The 9,594-nt window shown below is 32.6% G+C and overlaps 1 protein-coding gene across 3 annotated transcripts in view; it reads left to right on the plus strand.

The window, feature by feature from the left end:
• Nucleotides 1-8,120, plus strand: part of LOC149227987 (uncharacterized) — a 112,389-nt gene extending 104,269 nt beyond the window's left edge. For all 3 annotated transcript variants that reach the window (XM_089378024.1, XM_089378023.1, XM_089378026.1), the window contains one exon: nucleotides 7,560-8,120. The gene's annotated coding sequence lies outside the window, so the exon portion shown is untranslated. The remainder of the gene's footprint in view (nucleotides 1-7,559) is intronic.
• Nucleotides 8,121-9,594: the final 1,474 nt, after the last annotated feature.

Genomic DNA, 9,594 nt, shown 5'->3' on the forward strand with positions numbered 1-9,594 from the left:
CAACTTCAACCTTGTACGTAATCGAACATTTAGATTTTAGGAGTCTGGGAACATACATGTTATTGATAAATATATTTACTTAAAAATACAATTATACGAAATAGAGTATTAACAACACCTTTAAATCAATAACCTGCTGTGTAATACTAATAGCCTAAAGCTAAAACTTATAGCCTGAAAGTAAACATCATAGCAACCGAATATTATAACATATCATAGATAATTACTTTGGGACCCAAAATATCACATTACATATCTTTGGACGCGTTTTGGAAAATGGAACTACCCTTTGAAATTCTAGATCTTTCCCCTCAGAACTAGAGTTGTTTGGATATTAGAAACCAGCGTAGCGGTAAGTGATAATTTAGTCGCTGACATTGAATTCTCCATTTCCTTGTAATAATATTCAAATTTTTGTTGTTAGAAGGAATTGGATTTAATGTGAAAATTGAAAAGTTTTCCCAATATGATAAATTTATCTAATATGAAGATAATATAATATGGTAGTTGCATCCCAAAATATAAAAACACTCCTTCCAACTTCACCCCTACCTCCTCAACGACAAACCACAAATCTTCTGATAAAAACAAAATTCAACCAATTGATGATTCATGTATTTTATATGAAAATCAACAGTTTCTTTTAAGTATCAAATGACTCTTATGGCATCTTTCTAGTGACTGCTTACCCAGGAATATTGAATGAGTATGCAATATATCTAGTTGTGGTAAATAAATTTAAACTTCCCTGAAGTTGCATGTACAAAGTATGATTTACATATATTTTATCATCATCGATATAAATCTTAACATTCCATTTTAATGGAATAGGCAATGTTTTGAGGTCATTTATATTAAATATTTTAACAATTTATAACATATTTATTTTTAGCGATTAAAGTTTATGGTCTTCCTTCTATATCCTAATATCTAAATAATAATGGATTTGTCTAAAATTTTTCATTTCAAGTTCTTGCGATGGTTGTCTTTCAATTTGATCAACCAAAGTTATACTACTTCTTGTTATGATTAAATCATCTTTATACAATGAAATCAATGCAACACTCTCATGTTCATGTTTCCTTGTGTAAAAATTTGGACCACTCTTATGAATCCTTGTTTGAAGAAGCTATCATTTATATACCATGTTTACACTTTTTCTTTCAACAAACTATTCAAAAATGCTAACTTGATATTCATCTAATATAAATTATTCTTAGTAGCTAATGCAATCACAAGTTTCAAGCTGTTCATTTGAGTTACAAGTTTCTCCTAGTCTATAGCTTCTTTTATGAATAGCCTTTTACAACTAATACAACTTTGTATTAACAACACCTAACTTAGATTTGTATACCCATTTTGTGCATATAAGAACTTTATTCCTAGGTACCTCAATTAGTTCCCAACTGTTATTTTTTCACAGTGGAATTATATTCGTCTTGCATAACATTTATCCATTATTTATATATTTAGTTTTCTTAAAATTTGAAGTTTCTTCAATGGTTAGCACTTGAGACATCGAAGCATAATCTTTATTTCTTGTTTTGATTTTCTCCTTATTGATTTTGGCAGTGACTCACTTCTTTGTGGAATCCCTACACTCTTTTTTGTTGTATTCATGCTACCACTTTTAGATTCAACATCATGTTGTTGATATTCACTTTTTATTTTTGCATTTAAAATACCTTCATTAGAAAGTTTCAATACATCTTGACTACCCACACTCATTAAATATCACATCTTGCAAAGACTTTTTGAATAGTAAGATTATATATTTTGTAACTTTTATGATTATCACAATAGCCATTGAACATATATTTGGCTAACTTTCCCTCAATTTTAATTTTATTTTCCTTTATATCCCAGGAAAAGCTTTATAACTCGTCTAAATTCATTAAATTCTTAAGAAGTTTTATTTCCTAAAAACTTGGTTTTACTTCTATTTTGTAAATACATAAGTGTACTAATTATATCTCAAGTCCATAAACTATTAGGGAAATTATTACTTTTGAACATTTTTGTGATATGTTCTACTATGATTTTGTTATTTTTCTTGTACACTATTTTGTTGAGATTTTGTATTTCTTTTGAAATACATTATTTTGTAATTCTTAAACAATTATCTTGAAGGGTATTCTTTCACTTGATTTCATATATGGATATTGTAATGTTTAATTGTCTACTTTTTAACCAATTTTCTAAACTCTATGAAGTATTCAAAGGTGTCACTTTTGTTTTTTAAGATAGACCTAGATGTGAATCTAGTTCTATCATGGATGAATATAAATAAATAAGAGGATTTTCTAAATGATTTATTTTGCATTACTGACATATATGACATATACAAATATTTTTTTATAATTTATCCATCCTCGTTGGAAACTCATTCGTGCATGGTTCTCCTAATGTAGACTTATAACATTGAACATGCTCATCCTTAACAAATCAAACACCTTACACCATACCCTTTCTTTGAAGTAAATATAGATATTTGACATATAAATGTCCATACCTTAAGTGCCATAATTCTTCTATAGACACATCAAGTTTGTCTAGGCCTCCCACTATGGTTTCTTCTATTGTGACTTTGTAATGATCTTGCATGTCCTTCAATTGATAAATTGACTTTACAAATTTCAATTTCAAACTTTGGTTTGTGATAATGAAAACTAATATTATTTTTTTTATTCCTTTCACATGACCATTTCAAAAATTTATAAATATATCACCATATTTACTATAGGTTTTTAATCAATGATATGAACAATGGCTACCAAATATGAATCTTCCATTACAGTGAGTGCTTCTCTATTAACATTATTTTTTATCTTTTTTTATTTTATATTTGGATTCTTTAAATTTATTTTTCTTATATTCATAATCATAGTGTCCAAAATTCCCACATTGATTGCACATACCATTTTTCTTCATAGTGGTAGTTGTTTTTGATGAAACCGTACTACTTGATATTTCTCACCATTATTACCTAGATTATCTTTTAAATCTTCAATTCTAGATAGATATCAAAAATGTTTTTTATTTTCTTCCATTTTAATTGAAAGAAACTCACTCTTCAAAAATATTACTCTATTTATATTTACTATTTCTTACAATATTTTTAATGTCTCTCATGTCACACTTGAACTCTTGCATTCCTTTACATGAGGGTTATTAATGTGTTTCATAGACATTCTTAAGTTCTCCCAATATTGAACCATGTCTATAGAAAAAAGGTTTAGGTTCTCTTTTCTCCCAATATTGAACTATGTCTACAGAGAAAAAGGTTTAGTTTTATCCCGAGTCATTATTTCCCATGCATTATATCCTTCTAGCAAAGTTGTCACCATAATGTATTTCATAGAATTTCTTAAGAAAGCCTATTCTGTGTGTTCTTTTTCTCCCAATTTTGAACGTAGTTGAAAAAAGATTAATTTTATCCCAACCCAAAATTTTCATTACATTGAATCCTTCTAACAAACTTGTCAATATCATTTTAAACTAACTATTTCTATAATTCCATTTATATAACTTATTTTCTTTATTTAAATAAAAAAAAAAAAAATTCCGAAGAAAAAGCGAACTTTTTATTAAGAAAAATAAAAAGTTACATTGCATATGCTGTAAGCATTTCTGATACTTCTGATGATTGGTATCAACTTTCTGCCTTTTTGACTACAAACATAAAAGAAAAAAGCTTTCCAGATATTCGGAGAGCAATAAATAAAGACCAGCTAACCTAAGTCTTTCGACCCTTCTTTTTCTCCACTTTTCGCCAACCATCTGTGTTGTGCATGGAGTCAGTAATAGCTAGCTGGTTTTCCTCTGGATTCATTTGTTGCTCCTTATCTGAATCTGATCCTTCAGGACTGTGACTACGTTTATTTCCGCTTGTTTCCTGCTGAAGATCTTCCTCCTTTTCTTCAATAATCTCTTTTTCCTTATTGTCCTGGTCTTTCTCCTGAGCTGTATTGTGTTCTTTCTTTTCAGAATCTCTCTTCTTTACGACATCATCTATATTCTGCCATCCTTTGGGCTTCCTTTGTTGTGTCTTGCTCTTGTTGAGACTTTTACATGCATTGTACAGATGACCTGTTTGTTGACATCCCCTGCATCTGAAAGCTGTATTCTCATAGTCCAAAGATTGTTTCCACTGTGAATTGTTGAAGTTCAGAATTATACTTTCAGGTAATCCTTGGCTGAGATCTACCTCGACACATATTCTAGCAAAAGTAAAGATTCCCTTTATATGTCTCTCTGCATCAATCTTTAACATTTTCCCGAGGGTATTTCCAATAACTATTAAGGCCTTGGAATGCCAGAAATGTAACGGGAGGTTATGCAGCCTAACCCATACTGGCATCCTTGATACCACCATAGTGTTGGCATCAAAATCCGGGAACCATGGAGTAACAAAAAGTCCAGCACTGCCCCAGAACCATGGCCCTTGGTTGAGAATTTTTTCCTTTTCTTCTTCTGAGTGGAAAATTACTATGAAGAAACCCTTAGAGCATAGGTGGATTTGGCAGTTTTTTGTCCAAACCGTGTGGATCCATTGGTATAATGCATCAGTTCTAGGCCAAAAACCGTTGAATCTACAAATAACTGCATTTTTTTGTAGATCTGAGAATATGTAATTTACCTCTGGTAAGTCCAAGGAGATAGAGGGGCTCTCCGGCATTTGATCCACGATATACTGCCCTGGGGGTTCATTAGCAGCTGTAGATTCTTTCCCCTTTAGAGGTTCTTTCCCTTTGGCTGCATCGCGATAGGTACCTGTAGGTTTTGAGGAAGCTCCCTTGGATCCACCTCGCAATCTCAGATTGAGGATGATGGTTGAGTCCTTTGCAACCCTATAGTGCTGGAGTGTGTGTTGATCCTGTAAGCAGAGCCCTGAAAATAATAGATTTTGTAATGCAACTGGAATTCCCAGTTTGTCCTGGATCTCTTTTTTTAACTCCAATACACTCATCCATTTCCAGATCTGCACACAAACATGTCTGCCTTCTGTTGATCTGATAAAAATTTGCTTCAGATCCGCTGAGTCTACCTTGTCCAGGTCCAGTTTTACGGATTTGATTTCTGGATCTGGCGGATTTCCACCTATCTTCTGCCTGGAACTGGACAGATCGGATAGATCCACCCCGGATCTGCAATATTTGGCCCGATCTGTTGTGAGAGGGGGTAGATCTGCTACATGCAGGCCCCCTTCTTTGACTGCAGTTACCGGATCAGTATGAAAAACTACAGGTCTCTTCTCGTCGTTCACATGGCGGGGCCTCCTTCCACTCATGTCGCGACAATCCATCCTGGATCTACAAGATTTGGCCCAATCTGTTGTGAGAGGGGGCAGATCTGCTACATGCAGGCCCCCTTCTTTGATTGCAGTTACCGGATCTGTGTGAAAAACTTCAGGTCTCTTCTCGACATTCACGTGGCGAAGCCTCCTTCCACTCATGTCACCGTAAGCATCAGCATTGCTGGTCCTCTTCTGGCCGGCCTTGGTGGCGTCGCCCCTCTGAATAGGGCCGAAACCCCCTTTGCCCCCTCTCAAGCGAAGAAGGAGATGGGCCTGTGGGTACCGGCCGTCGCGGCCAGCAACCGGAGGGGCGTCATCGTCGATCTGGCGGATGTCCGAAACGATCCACTGAAGCTGCGAGGGGATTTTAATCCAATCGAAAAACCTGTCCTTCAGATCCAAAGCCGCGAGGTGAGATGCAGAAACCTGCAGGCGATTTGTTCTGCCATCCAAACCCTTAACGAAAATTGGATGCATGACGATAGGAGGTCTCAAGATCGAACCCTGGAAATCTCCATTCCTCCGTCCAGTCCTTGTCATTTAAATAAAATCTATTAAATTTAACGTAACAAAATAATAAAATAAATTATAAAAATTGCAATAAATTTACTAGCGCACAACAATTTTCATAATTATGTGAGAAAGACTTAGTTCATTAAATACCTAGCATGTCTTTATCTCAAATGTGTATTCCGTGTTCACTTTTTTAGGAATGATAACTTGATTTATGAGCACTCTATCCTCTGGCATCTCCATCTCATGATGATAATCCATATATTTCTCTCACGTGTCTATATACACAAGAATGGTGATTCACTCTTTTACAAATAACAATTTGATTTATAGACAATGTGTCGTCTTAATGACATCTCCATCTCATAATAATGTATGACAACCAACTCTTAATGACATCTCGACAACCAACTCTATCACTCCATGGTAGCTTTTATCACCTTCATGAACGTAGTGAGCTCTTCCCATAGAACAACTTTTTCTCATAACCTCTTTGCCCAACATCTAACACCAAAACAAAAATTGCTTTCACTTAGTTAACAAATTCTGGTGCCTATTTCGATGGGGCCATGCATGTGTATATCAGCACCATCCTCTGTATATTATTAATCCAGGTCACCTAATACTGAAGAAGTTTAATCCAGATATCTAGCACAAACAACTGCTAGAACATTGTTATAGAGATTGAAGAGTCACGACAATATGCCACAAGTTCAGAACTTGTGTTCTTATTGCAGCGCTTTACACCAATATCCAGAGTATAAAGTAGGGTGTTATATTTACTTTGACATAATTTTGTATGGTTTATGAGAATCCGCTGAATATGTTAATATATAATTTGAAATATATAGAGTAAATATATATAATTGTAATATAATATATTTTTTAATTGAAAAGTGATATATATATCTATATCTATATATATTAATTATTATTATATTAATTATTATTATTTTACTTAGAGGATAATTTCTATTAAAAGTGAAATATATAAACAATTAATAAATTATATATATTTTTATGGACAAAAATATCTTTTGGAAACATTATTATTTATGTAAGTAGATTACTAATTATATTTGAGAGTTAAGGTTTTTTGTGAAAAGAGTAATTTTGATCTGATATTTCATGATATATCAAATAAAAATTTTAATGGAAGATTCCAGCCAGCAAGTGTGGCTCATCATTATAATGTCCTGAGCTACACTTGCTCACTCCAAATGTCTACTAAAAATCTTATTGTGATGAATATCAAAATATCAGATTAAAATTAGTAATGATATGTTGATAGTTTTATTTTTCTCAAAATTATTTTATGGGAAAATTTCCAATCAATTTTTTTGCCGATATTTAAAGCCATTGTCTAAACATGGCAGGTTTTTGAGTTTTTCTTTAGAATCCGGTGAATTTTTTGGGCCAAATTTTAATGTTATTTAAAATGAGCTTTTGACTGCATATATAAATTTAACACACTGAATTCCAAAAAATCCCTCCTTGATCTTAAATCAAATAGTCTTAAATCAAATCTCATTTTAAATTTTATATGTTATCAAATCATTTTAACCAGCCTTATGAACACTAATATATATATCTTCACTAACATTATAGATATACGTATTTCCATTATAAATGGTTCTATTTTAATCTAGTTTGATTACTATGACTTTTCTGTAAGGAATGAATTACAGGTACTGCATGCATAGGCAATCCGTGTATCGATTGTCTCGTGAAAACTCGTGTTTTTGTGTAGATGCCATGGCGGCAACCTCAGTGGGCAAGCGATCTTTGAGTAGGAGTAGTACTTCATTTAGCTCAAGTATTGATCCAGGGAGGCTGATATTGCAGGCCAGATGGGTACTCCTTACTTTCTACCTTCTTCATTCAAACGGAAGTCGTTTATTCGTATTCGTTTGTATTCAAAATATTTTTTCCGTAGATTTTCAAGACAGATAGTAATATGATTGCATGTGTATCAATAGGATATTTCTGTAATGTTTGTTTGCAACAATGGGTTGCCATATCACAATGACGTGTAGAATATTCGTAAGCTGGTTGACGTCTTCTGGACGTAGTGAAAACTTCATTATATTTTCTTAGAGGACATATTTCAATGGGTTGCCATATCACAATGACGTGTAGAATATTCGTAAGCTGGTTGACGTCTTCTGGATGTAGTGAAAACTTCATTATATTTTCTTAGAGGACATATTTCGTTTTAAAATGTTAAATTTTCTGGGAACCTTCATTCTATTTTCGTGTGGACATATTTCGCTTTAAAATATTGAATTTTCGACGAACGAGTTAATTTCAAGGTTTTTATTAGCTTTAATGAAAGAAACCCATGCATAAATATATCTTCTTCTTTCAATTTTTTTTTCGGATTCGGTTTCGGGTCACTTTCAGGTAGATTTATTCAAAAGTTGTCTAGAAAATTGAACAGGTGAGCTCCCATAGAAAAAGTGTTTTACAATAAAAACTCATAGCAAAAATGCTTTACAATAAGCTAACTCATCAATTAAGCTGACCGTCACATATCTTTGAATACAAAATTTATAAAATAGAATTATAAATTCATATTTTTAGTTGAATTTGGTTCGAGATAAAGCTGCCTTTGTAGTGCTTCAAGAGACTAAGAAAAAACTTTACTCATACAAGCAAAAAATTCCCTCTGCAACATTTGTTAAACTGTCCAAATATAATAGGCTTCTTGGGGAATAGCTCCTCTATGGTATCCAGTCTCCTTCATTCCGCAAAGATTGCTTTTGGGAAATCACTGGATCTTATTAAATTCCTGTTACTACTAAAAATCAAATTATCCAGATTATAGATGTTTATCCTTCCAACAACTGTGCAGGGGAAAAAATGCTGGGAATCGTTGGAAATTTTTACAATTTAATTTTTCATTGACAAACAGGATTGTAGCTGGAGACCTGGACACTTCTATCTTAAAAATGTAATGGAACTGGATGAAAAGTCAACTATCTTAGTTTCTAAATATTCCTGACTCTAAGCTAATTCTAAATATTGTAGAATCCATACTAGTTAATTCTAAATATTCTAGAATCCACACTAGTTAATTTCAGGAGACTGATTCAAAGAGTTTGCAGAGTTTGTAACTCGAAACTGATGGATGTCAAGGTTACAAAAGGAAAATATTCTTGGACCAACAAGAGAATGAGTGAAGGGTTTATAGCAAAGTGATCATTGGGCAGATTCTTTGTTCAGGATTCTTGTGTCACCGAAGTAAAGTACTGTATCATCCTGGTCTTGGCCACAATGCTTTCTTATTTGAACCAATATTATGGTTCTTCGTTGATGCTTAATTTAGAAACTATAATTTAAATTTAGATTATTAATTTCATTTCACTCTGAATTTTGATTTGTATTTCTATAGATTTACAAGGTTTCTAATATATTAATTTAGTTTTTTATGCTAAATTTAAAAGCAATTTCATTTAGACTTAGATGATCAAGTTCGTTTCATTATAGATTTTGATTTGTACAGACTTACAAAGAAATCTTGTACACCTTTAAATTATATTATTATTAATAATAAAACATGCATGAATGCAAAATTTGTAGTCCTGTATAGAAGATAACCATTGATAGTAACCATGCATCTCAGTTATATAGAGAAATGTTGATTGTCACTGTGCATCTTAGTCATATAGAGCAATGTTCATAGTCACCATGCATCTTAGTTATATAAAACAATGTAATCCATAGCTTTTTTAATAATAAAAGAGAGAGGTAGAGTCCTTGGTATAAACCTTAAATCGGTATCA

The sequence above is a fragment of the Pinus tabuliformis genome, chromosome J (assembly GCF_031772625.1).
Source record: "Pinus tabuliformis cultivar Carrire ecotype Pingquan chromosome J, CPIR1, whole genome shotgun sequence".
Lineage (NCBI taxonomy): Eukaryota > Viridiplantae > Streptophyta > Pinopsida > Pinales > Pinaceae > Pinus > Pinus tabuliformis.